At 39.8% G+C, this 21,409-nt stretch overlaps 1 protein-coding gene across 3 annotated transcripts in view; it reads right to left on the reverse strand.

Moving 5' to 3' along the window:
- NLGN1 (neuroligin 1) overlaps nt 1-21,409 on the reverse strand; it is a 494,803-nt gene that overhangs the window by 330,329 nt on the left and 143,065 nt on the right. Inside the window, exon 1 of one of the 3 annotated variants that reach the window (XM_085232835.1) lies at nt 17,343-18,167. The exons of the other annotated variants lie outside the window; for them this stretch is intronic. The gene's annotated coding sequence lies outside the window, so the exon portion shown is untranslated. Of the gene's footprint in view, nt 1-17,342; nt 18,168-21,409 lie in introns of those variants that run through there. 3 annotated transcript variants of the gene reach the window in all.

A 21,409-nucleotide genomic window follows, 5' to 3' on the forward strand; every position in this document is an offset into this window, starting at 1 on the left:
TAGAACTTCAAGTTGGATCTGGACTCATGGATAATAATATTACTTTGTTTTCACTGCTGCTGGAAAAGAGTGATATGGGCAGAGGTACCTCATGCCAAATAGCTGCAGACTGACATTCTTAATTTTCGGAGGTAGGAAAACTGCCACCTCATTAAGAAGAACACTGTGTTATTAGTTTATTGGCGTGGTACCAGCACTGGAAAATGCAGCATGCATGTCCTTGTGACTAAAGGCAAAAACCTGGAGAAGTTTATTGAAAGTTATTTCTTTAGACAGGAAGGAGGGAATAGTGGCTTTAAAGGGACCTGAAGCAACAGCTAATACTGAAGAACTTTCTGCTTTTGAATACATCCTCCCAATCCATAATATTGTTCTAATTAGTGCACATTCACTTGCATCAATTATTTTAAAGACTCATGAATGTAAGACAACTGATTGACATGCTAACATTGAAAACCTTACAATCCCACAAAGGAGAGACCGTATCACAGAAAGGTCACAGTGCGCTGCTATCATAATGCAGATTCCTCCCCAAATTCCCCACCTTCTACACTCTGCTGATACATGGTAATACGATTAACAGAAAGAAAAAGCAGCTTTCATTCTGAGCAGTCTTTCTGAAAATCAGCATTTCCAGCATTTCAACACTTATTTGCCACAGCAGGGGGCTAATCCTTTAAAATACCCAACCCAATCAACCAATGAGCCAACTGAAGTGAAAGAATAGTAACTTCTTTGAAGTTTTCTTTCACTGCACTGGGAAAGTTCAGATGCTCTTGCTGGGACAGTTCAGATGTCCCAACCTGCACTAATTACAAGACAAGTCCTCCCCGTTCATTTTCATTGTTAATTGCAAGACTCCTTGGTAGGGGTAGGTTCATAATGAAGCTGCTGTTGATTCTTGCACAGGTATTACTCTCTAGCCAAGAGCTAATTCTTCAACTGAAAAACTTTGTTTTCTGGCTTCTGAAAATGCTTTCCCATTCCTAACATGCTTTAATTGACATGTAAGCTATCATACATCTTATTTTTCTTTCACAAGAAAGATTACTTGCAAATGGAACGTATATAAAATGAATGGCTCTACTCCATCATTGTATAACGCCCTTTGCAGAAGAAACAACTAATCTAAGAGATGCATTGTTTCTGTTGGGATTTACAGCCTAGCATTATCTAATTATTCATTACGTGTTATCCATCATACTACAAACTTCTTCACAGGACTCACAAAAACAATGTGTTCAGGGTAAGAAGAATTGCAAAACCAGAGCTATCGAGAGAATATTCTACCTTGATATAAATGTCTGCAATATTTTATTAACTTACTTGAGCATTGCACCTGCTGAAGTTTCCTTTTTCTGCAGGGCAATGAAAATTCTCAAACTAAACTCTATCAGGCAGCGAGGTGAATTAAGCATCAACTGAGAGAGTAAAATATATCTAATCTTTGAACTAATATATTTTATTTTTTTCAGTCTGAATCCTAATCTGCTTTAATTATAACACAGTTGCAGAACTATGCTGTTGAAGAGTAAAAATTATGAACTAAATATTTTAGTATAACTAGATCCAACAGTACCAGCTGGGATTAGATGGCTCAAAAATCTGCTTGCTGATTATACAGTACTTTAACTTTAGATCACAGATTAAATACAGAAAAGGTAAATAACAAATGGCAGTGCTGCCATTAATAACTGCTTGGGGATATAGGGAAATGAGCTTGCTTACATCTGACCATTTTTCACTTTCATGATAGCCGTGTTTCAACCAGAACTCATGAGTGGATTGCTTCTTTGTTTACAGAGAACACTGTAGAGAGATTGTCCACTGTAGCGAAATCATTGCTAATTTGATAAAATGATATTAAATTCCACCCTTTCTCTTAATTATCAGGTGCAGTGGAATGACATTATTATTCCATCTGCACCTGAAAGTTAGCTCCTGCAAGGTCTTCTAGCACTAGTGCAAATGTTTTTTTGCAAAATTGCTTTGCAGAATAAAATCTTTAAATATATATATATATACACATTTAATTTAAAAAAATATTTTACACCTGTTTAGGTATGCACCTAGCTAAAATTAGCCCTAATCTAGACCGTCAACCAAATTCTCTCCAAATATCCCAAAACAAATGCTCCTGCTCCAGAGCTCTGTCGCTCTCTACAGCCTTGGATGCCTTGGCTATCCTGGGACACCTCAGGTGGCCTTGGACATCACTGTGTGGGAAACTGGATCTCATTCCTGTTGATGGCTTTTCTGTCTCTGCTTTTGCCTTACCTTTTATAAAATCCTCTAATGTCTCAGTGACTAACGGAACTAGGTTTGTCACGGGTTTCCAGTTTCTGGATGGCAAAACGATTATATGCGTTACATACGAGAAAATGCAATACATACAACTAACCTCAAATTATCTCCCATGCAGTAGGCTCCAGCAAACACCATGGCAGACCACTAGGCACAGCTCTTTTTATTTTATGGGTAATAAAGAGAAATACAGCAATGCCATGAGACGTGTATGGTGGTGTCCCTACAGTCAACCTATGCCAAGGTTTTCACCAAGCTCCAACTGAAATCGTAAGCGTTTCTACCACCCAAACTCAAAGATATAAACTGCAGCCTGGAGTTTTTTCTGTTTAAATGGATATCTTTCCCTTCACATGTAAAATGAAAAGCACAGCAACCAGTACTTTCATTGGGACGTTTAGGGTTTTGAGCCAGGCACACAGAATAGGTGTTGTTCTTCAGCTTGTAAAACTAATGCTGTTTAATTTGAGCTACAGTTTGTATCCATATTCAACACCTCTGATAAGGAAAAGCACACAGTGATTAGAGCATCACCAATATCAGGTCCTTCAGCAATTTCTGTGCTGGAAGAAGAATCCTCTACACTCATTTTCTTCCTTCTCATTTCTATTCCAGAGGTTCCATTACCCCAGTACATTTCTACACATGTTGAAACAGTGAAACCACATGCAAAAATGAATTTAAAAAAAAATCAAAAAGAGCAGAAAGACACTTCAGATTTCCTCTAATGTGTTTTCTAAAATCTGTCATGTTCTGCTCAAGATGTTGTCATTTGCACAGAGTATGCGGTGCTAAAACATCAATCATACTCCCCAAATGTGAGAAGTCTGCTGCAAGTAGCCATAATGAAACTGATGTCAGACATCCTCCACTCATACCAGATTCCAGCAGCTTCCCATCTTCAAACACAGAGGACAGCTCTTTACTGCAGTTCTGGAAGTGCACCCATGTTTCAGATAGAAACTTATACATGTCTCGCTATCTGTGGTGATTTATTTTTCTGTCTAACATTTGCAAAATATGAGAATACAACCCACTGTGCAGTTTATTTGCCATTTCAGGGAGGTCTAAGACAGTCCATTGAAATTCTTTAGAGCTTGCCTCACTCACTTGGCATGCTAAGCATAAAGGGAGAGGTGCTATCAATAATCTACTGCACAAAAGCTGTCTGCAAATATCTTCCTGATGATAGATTAAAATCACACCTCTGTAGAGACAAATTCCATATCTGTACATGTTACCAGCACAAAAATATCAGTCTAGTAAAGTCACTTTGAAGCAGAGAAACAGTCAGTGGATCATATGAATTGGCTTTCGGAATCACTCCAAGAGGGTCAGCTTCCTACGATGGGATAGAAACTTTCCCAGCAAACCTTGGAGGAAATATCTCATTCTTTGACTGTGATAACCATGAAGTGAAGGATGTCTGACAACTAAAGAGAGATTTTAGTATTTTAATGGAAAAGGATTAAACATCGCAGGCGGCTTCTAACAAAATAAGATTTACCAGCTAAGAAAGCTACTGAGTAACTGAAGGAATGTGATGCTTTAAGAAAAGAAGAAAGGAACAAAGAAAGCGAGCTCTACAAAAGCAGAGAGGTACAACAAGCAAGAAAAAGCTGGTAGAAATCATAAAAGACAGTCCCTTGTCTTTCCTGTTCAGGGTTCATAACGTAGCGTGCCCCGAGCCTGCCTGTTGTTCCAGGGCAAGAAACATGCAGTAGTGTAAGAACCATGGCACATAGGTAGGCATTCATCTGAACTATCCAGTAACATACGTGTGAGGCAAAAATTAAAAATAAAAAAATTTTAAAAAGGAAAAAAGCACATTAAAACGCATTGTGGAGTCCACCTGCTACTAAAACTTCCAAAGCTTGGACTTGGACATTGAACTTCAAGCCAGAAGGAGTGAGATTAAATTCTATATGTGCACCCAGAGAATCAGATGCTCGTATACGGTGTTCACATACACACAAAAAAGTCAGAAAGACATGCAAAACATGAGAGAAACAAATAGCAGATTATTCCTGGACAGCCAATATAGCTATTTACATTAGAATTCAGATTGAGTTTAGCTGTTCAATATTTAGACCTTATGTGGCACATAGCTAACTGGGATTACAACTTGGAAGGGACTATTTGCACATGGTAAGCTTTGTTCTTCTATTAAAGCACATGCTTATGCTAAAGCAGTCCTTAAATATTTATAAGTAATGAATCCTATAGGCACCTGAAAAAGACATCTTGCAAATCTAACCAGTCTTCTGTAAAATAGTAAAAACATTCATATTTAGTGAACAGATGGGAACTGAGGATTCTTGATGCCTCGCAGGATCTTTTCCTATTGCAATTTCATTTGAAACGATTACAACAGTTTTATAATTTAGATTTTAAATTATTTGACTTTTGAAGATGCACACAATGAATTCGTTTCAAGACAAGACAAAGTCCTGGACACAACTGAGTACATCAGTGATGACCCATAGGAATTCTAAGCTTTCATCACTTACATGCATTTAAGGTATCTCACTTTGTGATTATGGAGCCAGCAGCATATAGAGAGAGCAAAATTAAACTTCAGTGTACAAACTCAAGTTCCTGCTTAAAGGATTGTTTAGTGAATAAAGGCAAAATTAGGTAAGAACCAACGCAAGCACATCTACAGATAAACATATTCCTATGCTGAGTTGGTCTCCCTTACAAAAATTCTTTATATATAAACAGTTAACAGATTCTCACACTGAAATACCAAGCGTAATCTTGCCTGGGGGCAATTTGGGTCTGTCTCTGCAAGGCTGTTTTTTTTCATTCAGTGTTGTTCTGAGGAATCCCACAAACCAACATTTGCCACAATGGTGATGGGCCAACTAATTGTAAATCCTTAACTATGGACAGATAACTTCAAATAGCCTAAATTCCTTTGGAAGAGAAACATATAAATGACCAGGAAATGAAATAACTGCGCTTTCAGATCAAAATAGTAGAATTACAAATGTCTTAATAACAGCCACAGTAAACTGTGCCAGCATACTTTGAAATGGAAATTCAGAGAATTTTATGAAATTCTTCAAATCTTGAGCTCCTCTTGGAATGCATTTCTATTAGGTTATCAGAACTGAGCAGCTACACTATGAACAGTAATAGGTATAGATAAAGAAAAAGCAATAAAATGATTACCACTGTGTGGAAATTACGAAAATGTTTTAATAGAAGTATTCAGCTGGAGAAAAACTCTGCCACATATATTTCTGCTGCGTTAGAGGTTTTACATTTTCCTCCAAGCCTGCATTTGAGGGCTCTCAGATAGATAACAAACTTGGCTTTTTGTTGTTGTTGTTCTTCTCCTAAGAGGAGTATTGGGCTGTACGAGCCAACATCTTGAATTTTACACAAAAATAGGAGAGGAGAAAAAAAAAAAAAGAAACCTGCAGCAGAACAGTTAACAACACTCCTGTGCTTGTTTGTGCTCAGACCTCCAGCCTAAGAAAGGTATAGGTTTTCTGCAGGTCAAGCTGAGCTGCAGCATTAAGGAGGTTCCAGACCTTTCATCAACCTCACCCCTTACTCCCACTGATGTTGTGAGTGAAATCCCAGCCCAATACCATACTATACTGCTCCCCAGCTTTAAAACCGTGCTGTAAGCATACAGGTTTTGTATGGTCCACAAAAAAACTTAATACAATAGTAAAAGAAAAAAAAGAGTTCTATGTAAATTAATCTAAAAACAATAATGCTGCAACTCATCAACTGAAGGTAGGGGAGTGCTGCAGATGTTTCTTTACACATCTTGGAGAACTCTGACTTGGATGTTTCAATACCTCATATCACATTTGCTTTTGCTAAGAAGCATAATTCTTTTTTTCTTTTTTTTTAACAGGGCTTGGAATGGTCTTTTTGTTCACTAGAGTGCATGGACTCAGCAGGGAAAAATGTTTACGCTTCCTTGCTTCGTATCCACATGCCAGAATCCACCACAATCTGGGCCTAAGAAAACAAAACGCATTCACTAAAATGAGCAGAGATTCAATTACAGAATCACTGATTTTCAGCAGGTGGTTTCTGGTGAATCCACTGCCAGAAACAGACTCTGTATCAGGTAAGTCCAACTCCTACTGCCAGGGAATTAATCAGAAACCTATTACAACTTATTACTTGTCTAATCTGGGGCCTGCAAAGCATTGTAAACGTTTTTCGTTATTTATATAAGTAGTACAACCATTCTCTATGTCCAGATACCAAGACAGATAGATAAATTAATTATTTATAATTTAAGATATGAATTCATGTGTGTGCACGCACTACTCAGCAGTTTATCACTAATTCTGTTTCTTACACCATTTGGAATCTTTTCTACTTTTGAACAAATGGCAAAAGCAAGGAACACTGAATGCACTGTGTATAATCTCTAACATGAAATGGAGTAACTCGTACTAACACAAAATCGGGAAATCCAAAAATAAGATTATAACATTAATATTAAATGGCCCTCAATACACATCACTTTATGGACAAAAGAGCTGTCTAAAGAGATCAGGAAACTCTGGCCTCTTAAATCCAGGATGCTTTCAGTGAGCACAGCCAGGACACAAAGTTTCACAGAAAGTGAACCTCCTTTCCTAGTACAATGCATTAACCAATTATGCCAAACCCAGCAGGTGATTAGCTTATGCCCTGAAGCATGAGATTTGATTATTCTTATCTTGGTTTGCATACTAGAGCTACAAATATTATTAACAGCAATAAAATCGTCCAGTCTTCCGAAAAAAAAAAAAAAATCTAGTCTCAAAGTTCAATTTGATGACCTCTTATGTGGCACATTCCAAATTGTTTTTCTCCCTTAAACAAAATGCTGTAGGTGTCACATGATTGTCTGTGTTCATTCACATCAGAGGACATAATTGCAAAGCCTATGCATTTTCTGTGCACCTTGCCTATTCACAAAGTATGTCTGAGCCACATTACTGCGTTGTTGCTAAGAAGTTTAAATGGAGCTCTAGATAAATAACCTATAATTTTTTTTTTGAGATCTCTTTAAAGGCAAGCAATAAAAAAAAAAATGTTTCTTCACAGAAGCACTATGGACAGCTGTAGTATTTTTCATTAGAATGTCATTATTTAGTAGAGAACCCAACACTGCCAGAGCCACTGCCTCAGGATCCAGAGAACACTGACATCAATGGGAAATTTTCCTAGGATTTCAATGGGCTCAGGGCTAAACCTTATTTGAGCTAAACTGCACCTCCTATTTTTGATTGTGGCTTTCAAGGATGACTCTTGATGGAATTCAGGTGAACCTCCTAGAAAACTGTAACGTCTCTTCCCCCAGACAACCAAAAACCAGACTCTGCCACAGCACAGAGTTTTTCCACCAAGCCACTCTGTTTCTCTAAATTTACAATTACGTAGATTGGACTTCAAGTGCCATTCTTCTGCTCAATTACTCTGCTTTGATTTGTTCACAATCCTCCAGGTTTTGATACATCACCTTGCAGAGGGAAGTGAGATACCACAGACTCATTTTGTCTTAGTAATAAATAATCTCCTTCAAGATACAAACAACAACTATGGTTCTCTGAATGCTTGACTGAGAGAAGGTTCTTGGATAAAAAGCCTCACTTGGAAAACATATTTGCAAAAGCATTTGAGGAAGTGCAATGTATATGACAGTTTCAAATGGTGCTTTGAAAACACTGTACTTGACCTGATACAAAACTGGAGACTTTTTATATGACCTTCCAGTCCATCTGTCCTTAACAACAAGTTAAATCGCAACAAATTGTCTGTTCTTGTTTTGTCTTTGAAACAAAAAGATAATAAACAGAATCAAAGACCAGAAAGATGAAGCCAACCTCATTAAAAACACACTGAGGAGTCTTTCAAATGTTTTAGGTTGTTAAGTCCACTTCTGACAATCTCTGAACTTGCAAACAGAGTGCAGGAGTACATTTGAAAGCGATAACTACAGTTTTCATGTAGTGATTTCTCTATAGGCATCTTTCTCTTGTTTCAGTGGGATTTTGTTCTAGAAATTTGATAAGAGGCTGCAAATTTAATGAAATCAACTATTCCTCCCCGACTGAAGACCATTACCTTGCCCAGGAAAAAGAAAAAGTTGCACTGACACACAAACAACATTATAGGAGATCCTGGAAAGAAGGTGAACCAGTTAGGTGATTTAACTGATGCCTCAGGCCCATCTGTGCTTTGATCCAAGCCCTTCTACAGGAGTTCACTTAGAGACTTTGGTACCCCAGTTCAACATCTAGATGTTCCTGAGACCCAAACACCTCCTCACATCTGCATTCCCTGACCCTCTATTCACCTGTCTCAGTCAGCAAGTGTGCAGAGAGATTCAGCTGGAGCATTTCAAGCAAAACCATTACAGCTCCTGGTTCCTGATTTCTAACTCAAATTAACTGATTTGTCAAGTTACACCTATTTGCAATTCACATAAAAATGTAAAAAGTTCCAGGATGAAATGCAACACTTCTGTTCTTTATCATCACAACAGAGAAACTTGAAAACTAGCTGGTTTGCCATTTAAACCTAGCAGTATAATTGCTAGAATGCTGAATTGCATTTATTTGTGTATATAAACACATACTTAAAAAATGTGAGTGCACGTGCATACACACCTTCTTTAACCTCTGTGGGCAGGTACCTGCCTTGGAAATCTCGTAAGCAGACAGACCAAATAAACTTCAGTGCAACGACATAGTAACTTTGCAGCTGATGAATTGATTTCAGTACTATTACACCTGCCTCATCAGCAGAGCCCCTGTCTAAGGAAAGGATTTGTGCATCTGTTTGTGCATACGTGCGTACACGCATGCCCGTAAATAAGTGAGCTTTACTACAGCAGTAGGAGGACACACAAATCTAGTTTTAAAAGCATTATCTTTAGCGTGCAGAGATCACATTTTATGGCAGTAAGGTTAAGAGAAGAAGGAATATCTTATGAATAAGGTGAACTAGAACTTCAGAGGTTCAGGTTCAATTCCTCACTCTGCCAGAGGCTACTTCTGTGACCCCAGACAACTTGCAGAAGCAGTTGCTTAACTACTTAAGTCATCTTTCATCTGTCCTAGCACATAGATTACAAATGCTTTACACCAGGGTTCCAGAGGTGCTGTGTGGGATGCTTTTCTACAGTGGGCAGGGGGAACAAAAAAAACCACCAGTTCAGCTCTGATTTTACTTTGCAACATTGGAACTTCAACGGCATATAAACACATGAATAATAATACTTTTACCCATGAAGTCCAGAATTGTTGTATCCCACACATCTGAGCATATTATCCCATATGAAACATGGAATTACTAGAGAAAACAAAGGTGGACATTCGAGGAAAAGAAGAGTTAGCCTTATCTGAATTCCTGCCACATATCGCATTGTTAAGAAAAAAGAATACAACCTTAAAGGTCCAATATGTAAACATAAGATGTACTGACACTATTACAGCAAACAGAAGGTCCAAAGTTACAGTTGTAACTGAGAATCGTAATTGATTTTTATAATACATACTTTGTTAACCGCAAAACACTTATAACAGCAATCCAGAAAAAAGGGCTATTATTAGAATTTGAATGTAATTCAAACTATTCATTATAAGCAAAACGTCACACTGGCAAACAGACCAACTCCCACCTCCCACGTAACTTCACCTTTAAAACAGTATTTTGCATGTGGAAAGTGTATCATGATTTCACTGCCATTTTGTCCCCTTCTGTTGGTTCTCTCCAGCCTTGGAGCTGCTCTGCAACCAAGAGCTGGGCAAGCGGCTCCCTCTGGCGCTCTCTTTTGCACAGCTCTTGTTCCCTGCACTTCAGCTGAGGACCTGATAATGGAAACTGCATTATGCAGACCCGGGTCTGTCAGTCTATATTTCTTTGCCTATCATTTTTTTTAACACTGAAATTACCATTGGATAGGAAGCTCTGGAAGCATCACATTCTTATCACACGGTGCCTCAGTCACAGACAATCAAACATAAGATTGGATTTGTTGCTAGGGTTTACACATTTCCCACTGGTTTAAGAATCATCTTGCATTTTTCAAAACATCAAATATTTTCTGACTGACTGCAATCACAAGGTGGCAGTTCAATTGTATTACCAACCAAACACCAAGCAGTTTGCTGCAAATAACAGCCACAACTTTTTGGTTGAGATGACATATCCTTAGTGTTCTCCCAGTTTTGAGTTCCACTCAAAGCTGCACTTGGCTTTTTGAATGTAAGCTTCTTTACCATCACTGTTACCACTTGGAATTTCTGACAGGATTCTTGACCTCACATAAAATGCAAAGAAATGCAATAGTCAGAAACAGAGATGTTTTCATCACAGTTCTGTGATAAAGTCCAGCCAAAGCTGTCACTACATTTCCCTAATTATTCCAAACTTTTAAACACATTCAAAATATTGCATACAAATTATAAGAAATTACAATTCCCACTGAGATCTATTTATATCTAATGAAAAAATGAAGTTTCAATATACCTATGATTTTATTAAATCATAATATAATATAAACTGAATTCTAATTTCTCATAGCAAATGCTGACGGACTTCAAAAATACTACCATAGTTTATATTAAATGTTTCTTTACAGGAAACCCTTTGCTTTCCAAATGGCCAGGCCCATAAACTTTGTTATTTCGGAACAAACTTGAAAAGAATTAAACACTGACATTTCACAAAAGCTGAACAATGCCAATCAGGAGTCCAACAAGATTTCCCCATGTGAAACTCTCCTCATTTTCAAAGGCCATTGCAAAGGAGAACACTCATGAGAATGGGATCATTCATTGCACTGCCAATCTCTGAACAAAGAATGGGTGGCAGATGAAGAGAGACTCATGGCTGCCCCATTAATAGGAAGTTCAATATTTTCTTGCTTCTTCTGCCAGATCCTCTATGCAACTGCCATAACTTCTGAACTATGCAGCGTTATACATAATGAGCTGAAGAGGCAGCACTGTATTTTTTCTATCTGCAGTGAGCTTTCCAAGCATTCATTAATCCTCACGGCATTCCAATGTAGTAGTTCAATTTATGGATGGGAAAACAAAATAGACTGAGTACTGGAAAATATTTTAATGTAAGTGCCAAGTAAAGGCATGAGATTGAAAGTGCCCCAAGTCTTTCTTTCTCTTGGTTGTGTGGAAGTTAAGATCTTAGACGAGAGTATGCAGGAAAATACTGTCACAGCATAATTGCTACATCACAGGCCCAACAACTGGGTGAAGAACTAGTGTGGGAAAAGCAAAGGCAAACTATCACATCAGTTCTCCTCTTCATTTGCACCTGTCAATGGCAAACAGCCACTGCAGACTTCCTACAGTTTGAACGAACTAAAAGTTGTTCTCTCTGCTGACAATGAAAACATGAATCTAGCAGTGCAAAACCTTGCTAAATGGTCAAAAAGGAAAGCTGTAGCTCTCTCAAAATGTTATACATCGTTAAGATTCCAAATGCTACAAAATATATGTTGAGGCCATGTTCTTGTTCCTACTTACGCTATACTAAAATATGATGGTCAGAGTCAACTTCAAACCTCAACAAAAGCACTCCAAAACATTACAAAAGTATTAGGTCTGTAGGAGTAGATAATGATGGAGGTGAATGGAGGGCAATGGATTGTCAGGTTTTACATTTTGTAAAAATTCCTTCAGTCTTGAATGTTAGTTGCAGCAAACGTCCCGTAGAACGTGCAGACTCTTTTCTTCAATGGACACTTTAAACTAAAGTTTCCAGTTAAATTTTGTTCAACTTTGATCAGGCCTTCACACGCCGAATGGTACGTGTCACATGAATGGCTACTGAACATAAGCTAAAAATCAATCTTTTTATGTTCAGAAGTTTTTATAAACAAGAAATTGAAACAGCAAGAAAAAAAGTAATTTTAACTACGCACCTTTTATTACTTAAGGGTACAAAAATTGCCTATTTCACTGCCTAATTAAAAGAAATGCTTTTTCTTCATATGTACTAGCTTCATGTATATTTGTTGCACATATTAACTCCAGTAACATTTGTGGAATCTCTCTATTTACTTTGAAGCCAGAATCAGAGCATACAGAATTTACTTCATGTATTTGCACTATCACAGAGTATACCACAAGTCTATATGTACTTTTTTTTAATCCAAGTTTATCAAAGACAAGGAAAACTCTCAAATGGATTCTATTAAAAACTGCCTCCAAATTTTTATTTCTATGAACATTTTCTGGCCACTTCGCTTTCACACTGCATTCCACTTCACCCACAATTTCTGTAACTTTTACATGTAGTGAACACATGAACTCGGTGCGACTGTGGTAAATCACATGTAGAGTGAAGTCAAAACTCCTTGGAACACAAAACATATTATTTATTCATACAGTGCCTCACACAAGCAGGTGATGATTTTGACTGAACTCTCTGCTTGCTCCTGGAATACAAACAATAAGCAATAAAACTTTAGCACTCAGCTCTTTTTCTACAATTCAGTGACATCTAATTTTCATTTTACAGCAATATAAATTGCTAGCTGGCTGTATCTTTCAGTAAAACTTCATCTGCTTTTTATTCTAATTGTCCAATAAATATGCCTAATTGGAGCCGTTCCAATTTTTCCCAGACTTTCCCCCTAACAAATATGAAAGTCAAACATATCTCAGCTGGATGTGATGCTTTATTGAAAATAACAGATGAGCCAATTCTGAATAATTGCTGAACAAAAGAAAAGGCAGGAGTCAAAAATAAATACCCTTAATTATATTCCTACTTCCTCCAAATGAACTTTCACCAACACTTGAGTGCTGGTAGCTAACCGTACAAGCACTAACAACATTTCTACTCTAAATTCAGAACCTCTGTGCTATATTTTCTGACAACCAGGCTGGAAAGACTCCCATTTACTTCAGAAGGACAACACAGTCTCCCCTCTTTTCCGTCTTCCGAATAATAAAGTTCCCCTCAATAGGAAATGGATCAAATCCTACATAAATAAGCACATCTGGTATTTATTTATCCCAGTCCTTAGAAATTTTTATGCTAACTGCAGTTCTGTTACTAAAGCTCTGGAAAACATCTTCTAGTTGTTTTTACACTATTTTACCAAAACGCATAAATATAAATGCTTGCTTTCCCATTGTTTCTCCTCTCTCATACTATATGAAGTTAGAAAGTTGATTGACAACGTAGCTGATGTATTCCTTCTACTTTCTTCTTGTAGAATATAAACTCTGAAAACCTCCCCTAAAACACAGTCCCTCTCTCTCTGCTAGGGAAGAAAATGACACAATCAAGGATTCATTCCAAGAATTTTTTCCTGGGTTTGCAAAAGCTTCTTCAGCACATGCTGAGAATCATGTGCAGGTATTCCAATTCCTAGAAAGCTGCAGAAATCCATCTAGCATCTGATGTCACAAACATATGGTCATTTCCACAGTTAAAAATGGCCTCTCATGAAACCTTAAAATCTACTTACAAAAAAAAAAAAAAAACAGAACTAAAAAACAACCAGACTTAACCATATGTATACACAGTAGGTTTCTGGCAATTATCTGTGGACCTCCACAGACACGGGACCGTTATATGATACATGGAGCCAAGGAGACATCTCACTGAATGCCAGGATTTTGCTCTTACCCTGGGCATTGAAACACTATGAAGGGACCGAGAAAGACAATTCACTGGGCTGTTGCATGAGGAAATGTATTAGTACAGACTAATGTACTATGTACAATGGCCCCATCACCTCCCAAGCCATCGCATGAGCAGTATGTTTGATGTCCTGCACTGTTTACTGAATTTGTTTGAGCTGCCATTGAAAACACACAAAGACTTATGCACACATCTGCTTCCTTCTGTAATCTTATAGAAACAGGCCTCAAACATTTTGTTCATTCCCTTTCATTCTTCCTTGGAACCACTTGTCACTCTTGCAGAAGTTTCACACCCACCTACTGGCTGCAGACAGAACTGAGGGGCAGTTCTCTCCACAGCTTCACTAAACTTGCTGCCAGATCCCCACATAACCTCCCATCAGTCACCCACTAAAGCTACTTTTCCCATCAGTAAGAATTAAGGCACGGATAATTGCTCACTACTGAAAAGTGCAATGAGATTTCAAAGTAAAAGTTGGAACGTGATCAAACAGCAGTATGAGTAATTACGGACTTGGGTACAACAAATTTATTTTTTTGATGCATAAAAGATTGGATCCTTGCTCTCCCATTGCAAAATTATAGATTCCCATGGACTATAATATGGGAGTTCTAGAACACCGACTGTTATCTGGAAAAAAAAAAAAAACTCAGAAAACTAATTTAATATAAAGAAATACACAGGAAATGCATTTTACCTCTACCAGAAATTATGGTTGAATATTTATTTGCCGTACACCTCAATGAGCAATGTTCTCTGTCCAGCAATGAACTGCTGCATTGGCCAACAAAGCCAAGCGATTACCTGCAGGTTGCTGTTGCATAAGGAATTAGCATTGTTACATCACACAGTAAGAAAACTCAAGTAAGAAAATCAATAGGGAATTCCTTCAATGACCTGTCAATTCAAGAATCAGATTATGCTCAAATGCATTGACATGAATAGTAAAAAGGGACTTGGAGATGCTTTCTAGTCAGTCATCAGTTTTCTGAATGTTCTTCATGTTCAGAGGAAAGAAAGTTTAAAGCCCCAAACCCACACGCATCCTGATTAACCAACTGATTTTAGCAAAGAGGGATGACAGTGGTTGCACTCATGACGCAACAGGAGATACTCGGATGCTTCCCAGTTAATGGAGATAACAGTAAACTTTCTACTGACAAGCTTCAAGTAAGCAGCATTAGCATCACAGTCACCACTTCTGAATCGTCTGGTTGCACAGCCAGAAATGTCACTGCCAGGATATTTACCAATGAATTCTCACGGTCTATGGAAATGCTTGCTTGGGCAAGGACAGTAAGATGCAACTCAACATCTCTGAGATATTTCATGTTAATGAAAGTCAGTCTAACGAGAGGGTCTCAGAGCAAAGAGCACTAAAACCTACACACATTTCATGAAATATCTTGTTAGAGTTGTGTTCCATTAACCTTACTTGCATGCCTACTCAGCAGCCACAACAAACTCAGTTTTACCAGATTTTGCATGTGGGTATTTTCCAAAAAAGATACATGATAAATATTTGAAGGACTCAGCACATCTCTAATTATATTGTGTTCGGCATCAACCAGCCCAATTAATCATATGGGGAGTTGAACCTCCACCTCTCCCACTGCTGATTAATGTTTCTGTGCAGTAAACCATTTGTCAGCAACATTAAGTGGAACTCCACCTGAGCACGTAGTGGACTACATGGATGAAATACATACACTTAAATGTCTGTTACATCTATCACCAGTAACAGCTCATTTCAACAATTGGTAAAGGCAGTGGAAATATAACTCAGGTAAATGTAAACCCTGTGGCTTAACAATTCTCTAAAACAGTCCAACTCGATCCCTTTCCTCATGGTATGTTTCTCTCTTCTAAGGAACAGCGATACTTTTATTCCAGCCCTTTCAATACATCCAGACTGTAAATAATGGATCAAAAACACCATCATGAATAAAGAAGAAGGTGGAAATAAAACAACAGAAAGCATGAAAAAGCAGCATTTCTCACATAACTGCAGGAATACCCCTATGCTCTGCTGAAGGACTGAAGTCTACTGCTCCTGCTTATTTTTTAAGACGATTTAACTAGCTAATGATAGAATCAGCAGGATTTTAAAAAAGAAAAAAGGAAAAGCTTTTTTTAAAAAAAAATAAAAATCAAAACATGCAATCAGAAGGCCCAGGTGGTGATTACCTCCTGCTTTCAGCCTTAGTCACTGAAGCAGTCCATTAAATGGGCTTTCACTGCCTTCAGTGTGGAGGACGAGGCATGTGGCACAGCACTGAGCAGGGACGTTCCGCACCACGCTCACGTCACGACTTCAAGAGGACAGTGGTTGCCTACAGCCAAGGCACACTGCAGGAGTTCAGTAAACACAGGACCCACATCCAGAAAGTCCCTTTACAGAAACCTTTATTACCACAAACACACTTGCAACGGTAGTGCAATTAATTACCAGGATGGGGAGACACGCAAGGAAAGAGCAAAAATTGCTTTTACTGGAACACAATTCATTTAGATGATTTATGGAGTTCTTTATTGCTGGCGTCACAAGAGCTTTTTCAAAACAAGAGAAATCATTAAATCCCATAAACCATGGACTATCACTGCGGTTAGCTGGTAATTGATATCCTCGCTCGTGCCATTTATATCACTAAATAGAGCTGATAAAACAAGAATTAGTAAAGCACACTGTCGGAGCCTGCCAGATCTCAGAGGGAGTGGGATGAAGCAGGGTACCCTTCCCTCCTCTCCAGCCACGCAGGAGGAATCCCTGCTCCCTGCATCTCACCGCCCCCAGCAGCATTTGGAGCTCGGTGCAGGTGCTGCTCCAGCCGCCAGGGCTCTGCTCAGCACCCCAAAATCCACCCACCCCAACCTGTGGGATGGGGCTGGATCCCCGTGCACCCAACCCCAGGGGGTGGGGCAAGAAGGGAATTCATTCGCTTTTAATAGAGAGGGAAATCTGATGGCTATCCCCTAACCTCTGACCCTTTCCCATGGGGGGATTTAAATGCTTTTTTTTTTTAAAAAAAAAAAAGCAAATAAAAAGGCTTTTGTGCTGCAGTTTTCCTGGCAGACTGCTGGGTGGAAAAAGTGCAAGATGAGAAATCATTTTCAACAGCAGACTGGTGACTTTATAGACAGTTGCCAAATAACAGCCAAAACGTGTGCACAGCAAAGAAACTCCCAAATACAGCGCAGGAAGGGAGAAGGGATGTATATTTAGTGATGAGGAACAAGCAGGCGTATTATAGAAGACTCAGAAGGATGGGAGAACAGCACCGAAAATGCAAATAAATCAGCTCAGACTGTAAGGAAAAAAAAAAAAAAAAGCTGCTGATAAACCTGAGCAAACACTGCTGCCTCAAAGATGGAAAAAGCTCCCTTACCTTATTACTAATCCTCGCTTGCACCTGCTCTGCAATCATAAATACTTCGAGGTGCTTAATATGAAGCTAAATTGATGGCTGAATTTAAGCAATTTCTTCGCAACCCTCTTTTTAAAGATTCAAAAGGAGATTTTTAGCATCGTCCTCCTCAGTATCCATTTGCTTCCCAAAGAATTCCAATTTTCTTGAAAAAAGAGGCAAAAAAACACCGCGGTATGCCTACATACAAACGGGCACTGTACAGATCCAAAAAGCAGGGAGCAGGGGAATCTGAGAGGTGGCACTACAAACTTGGCAAGCAGAACGTATCCTCGGTAGCAACGAGAAAAAAAAAAAAAAAAAAAAAAGAGAGAAAGAAATAAAAAACGCTGTAAAAGACAAAATTCCCAAGGAGATTTTGAAGGAAAAAAAAAAAAAAAAGAAGAAGAAGAAGAAAGGCAAGCACGGAGGGAAGGCGCATGGAGCGAGCACACACGGGCTGGCGGAGCTCCCCCGGCCACAGCCATCCGATCCGGCAGCCCCCCCAGCAGCCGCTCCCCGCCCCGGCCCCGCACGGACACGCACACACGCACCGCACCCCGCGGGGATCCCCGCGCCCGCCCGTGTGCGTGGCTGTGCGTGTGAGTGTGCCCGTGCCCGTGCCCCGCACGTCACCGTGACGCTCAGCCCCGGCCGCCCGAGCAGCCGCAGCGGAAAGTTGTCCCCGCTCACCCCGCGTTCTGCGGGGTTGGACGGCGGCTTTGGTGTTTGGGGTGGTTGGGTTGGTTTTTGGTCGGTTGGTTGTTTTTTTTTTCTTCCCGGCAGTAAGCAAGGTGTAGGTGCAGCCTATTCACCTCGCTCTGCTTCTGCAGCCCTCTCTCCTTCCTTTCGCGTTTCCCCCCCCCCCAAACTCCCCGCTTTCCCAGGGGAGCCGTCCGTGTGAGCAGCACGAAAGCCCCGGGCACACGCTGTCCCCCAGCCCGGCCGTGCCCCTGCTCTCAGGGTGCTGCTCATCACCACCCACCCCATCCGTAGGGTCAGCCCTCGCCTCACATCCTGCTCCTTTCCTCTCTTTTCCCCGACCTGTTATACATTTCACCTGAGATTTTCAAAGACCTCTAATTATTCTAATAATGTACATGCATAAATCTTCCCGAGCAGCATTTCATTAGGCAAACATCAATCTAGGGCACACAGACGTAAACAGAGGCGTTGAGGGCTAACAGCAGGTTACACACTGAGGTCAAAACAACAACAGAGCTGCTTGGTTCTATTTTCCAGGGAAGCTGGTCTATAATTTCTTTTACAAGGTTCCAAAGGAACAGCCTGTGTCAGTAGATTACCAGGTTACTAGAGCAAGTCTCACTTTAGAGCAGCCTTGCAAGGGTCTCCTGCATACAGTTAAATCTAGGAAGGGAGGAACAAAAAATGAAGGTCTCATCTCTCCAACCCTCCAGCATTTCATAGTCACATCATCTACATACATCAAAGAGAAGCTGATTTTTTTTTTTTTTTTTTGTTCTATTTAGTAAACTGGGAGTCAGAAAATGGCATCTCAGTTGGAAGAAGCAAATGATGGGTGCAGCCACCCACAAAAAAAAAGAGAAGAGCAAGAGAAACAGCTCTCCTGGCCTGGGGTGGCCATGCCTGCACTGCACCAGGCTCTTCTACATCCCTCAGAAGGTGCTTGGAAGAGGCGGTCAGGGATGCACAAGTGGATGGACGTGGAAGTCCAAAGGAAGTAAGGAATTCAAAAGTCTTAATCATAGGTACAGAGAAGGCAGAGAGGAGGAAGAGAGGAGGCAATGAGGCAGAGGAAGGGAGAGAACAGAGCAAAGAGGCTGGTAATAAAGGCTTTCGGGCTTCCTCAGCTGGAAAATATGTCTTTGTCAAGGACTTTTACATGCTATTTTCCAGTGAGGAAATCAAAATCATATCCCAGCAATTCAGTATCTGGCTGAACGTCGAGTGTTATTGTAGGACTGAAGGTGAAGGGCCTTAAAGCTCTCTTAATGTCCTTTTTTTTCCCCTGACAAAAGAAGAAACAATGAGGGATTGATTTAAAAGATGAGGGTTTGGTTTAACACTGAGCCCAGGAAATATTCATCACTATTTTGTAACAGATGACACATTTACTGTAAAATGAAAATACCACTCCTGAGAATTTGGTACAAGAGGAAGAACAGTTTTGTGCTCTGCACCCAACACAGCCATTAAGGACATCTAGAAGGCCTGCAGCCTGCAGATATTTCAAAGACAGCACCTGCCTGAACCATATTGCATTTTTTAAGCTCTCAAATCAGCATGACTACCAGGGCTCCCTCCCAGAATGCTTCCCCAGAACTGAGAAGGTCGGAAACAAAACAATATTTTCATGCACTACGTCAAACAACACCTTGATTTATTCTCTGGAACAACATATGTGACTTTGGGATATGCAGTTTCATCTTTAATCTCCGTTCCAATGGCTGCAGAAGCAAGGGCAGCTGCTCCCATCTGCTGTGTGGCACTGGGGGAGCAGTACAAGCCAGTGCCTCAGAGATGGGCTGGCAGAGGCAGAATGTCTGTTATACCTACAAGGGTCTTACCCCCTATCAACACCTCACATGACAGTATACCAAACTCACGTAGGTGCATACATCCTTTGTACACCACTTGGTTCAAGCAATGGCCATTTGGGGGAACAGAACCTATGGAGAGATAGGACAGAACAGGGAAGCAGCTGTTCTGTACAGCACGGTGCCTTTTGCAGTATGTGATTTCCAGCTAGAAATGTGTGTGGTTGTTACAGTTCAGAAAAATGGGAGATCAGCCCTTCACCTTCCATCCCCCTAAAGAAATCACTGCTGGGAGCAAGAGAGGCTCTGAAATGGAGCAGACATGAAGGGAATAGGAATGCAGATGTAAGGGAGAACTCTGCGTGTCTGGAAGGTAAGTCAGATACGTTTCTAAAGTGATCATTAATTTGGCATTCTCATCCTGAGGAGCAGATTTAACCTTCTAGCCAGTAAGTTATCAGCTTAATCCTCACCACGGCAGTAACTGAATACCTTAAAGAGCTTTAAACTGGACATCCAGATGAAGTTCACAGAATCTAGGTGTAAGGCTGCCAGCTTCAGACTCACTCAGGTTTTTCTACGGGTGGGAGCTTGAATGTAACAGCTGCACATAAGCATTCTACCTTTCAGATGAGGTGACTTGTCAGGGTTAGCCTCAGGGGTATTTATAATACATTCCCTTTACTTGTGGTGATTAAAGGATTGAAGATATCTTCCAGTCCTTTCCAGCTTCTACATCTTTTCCTGTGGATTTATATAGAAGGCAAGGTGCTGTAATGCAGCTGGTAGCTAATACATCTCACAAGGGCAGCATAAAGTCACTTGCTAATATGAGTCCAGCCTTCTCCAGCTTGTAACCATGGCTGTGTGACCATGTGGGTCTTATCAGATTCTTCAACATTCAACCAGATCACACAGACAAAAATTTATGAAGAATAATGGCAAATGATTTCATGCATCACATTCCAAAAACAAAGAGAAGAGACTTCCACTCTTAATGCAATCTGTTTCTGTGAGACAGAGGGAATGAAGGTGCCCTAAACATGACAAACAGAAAATGATACATACAAAAATAGGGGAAATAGAGCTGCATAATAAAGGCTGTCTTTAGTAACTGTTCAAGAGAGACTGAGAAGACTGAAAATGAATTGCAGCAAGGATGACTTTGAAGAGAAATTGTCAGCTTGCTTAGCTCCCAAATTCATATTTTCGTACACAATCTTGAGTCAAAAAATAAAATGCACATGCCTGGGACTTAGGAGGCTGAGGATAGGACCCATATGCTTTCTCCTGGCTTTGTTACATATTCACAGTATGATCTTAGCTTAAGTTTCAGAACAGAAGGAGTTATAACAATGCAGTTGTATATATGAAATCCAAGTGATGGGTTACTGGCAAGCATATAAAATGCAGTGCAACTTTAGACTTCAAATGTCATAAAAATGGCTTGACTGTCAGAGGTGCTGGACAGCTGAAGAATTCCTGACATCGTGAGAAAGAGAAGGACATCTTTGTCTTAAGAAACAATGC

This window comes from Meleagris gallopavo, chromosome 11, assembly GCF_905368555.1.
Source record: "Meleagris gallopavo chromosome 11, MGAL_WU_HG_1.1, whole genome shotgun sequence".
NCBI classification, from domain to species: domain Eukaryota; kingdom Metazoa; phylum Chordata; class Aves; order Galliformes; family Phasianidae; genus Meleagris; species Meleagris gallopavo.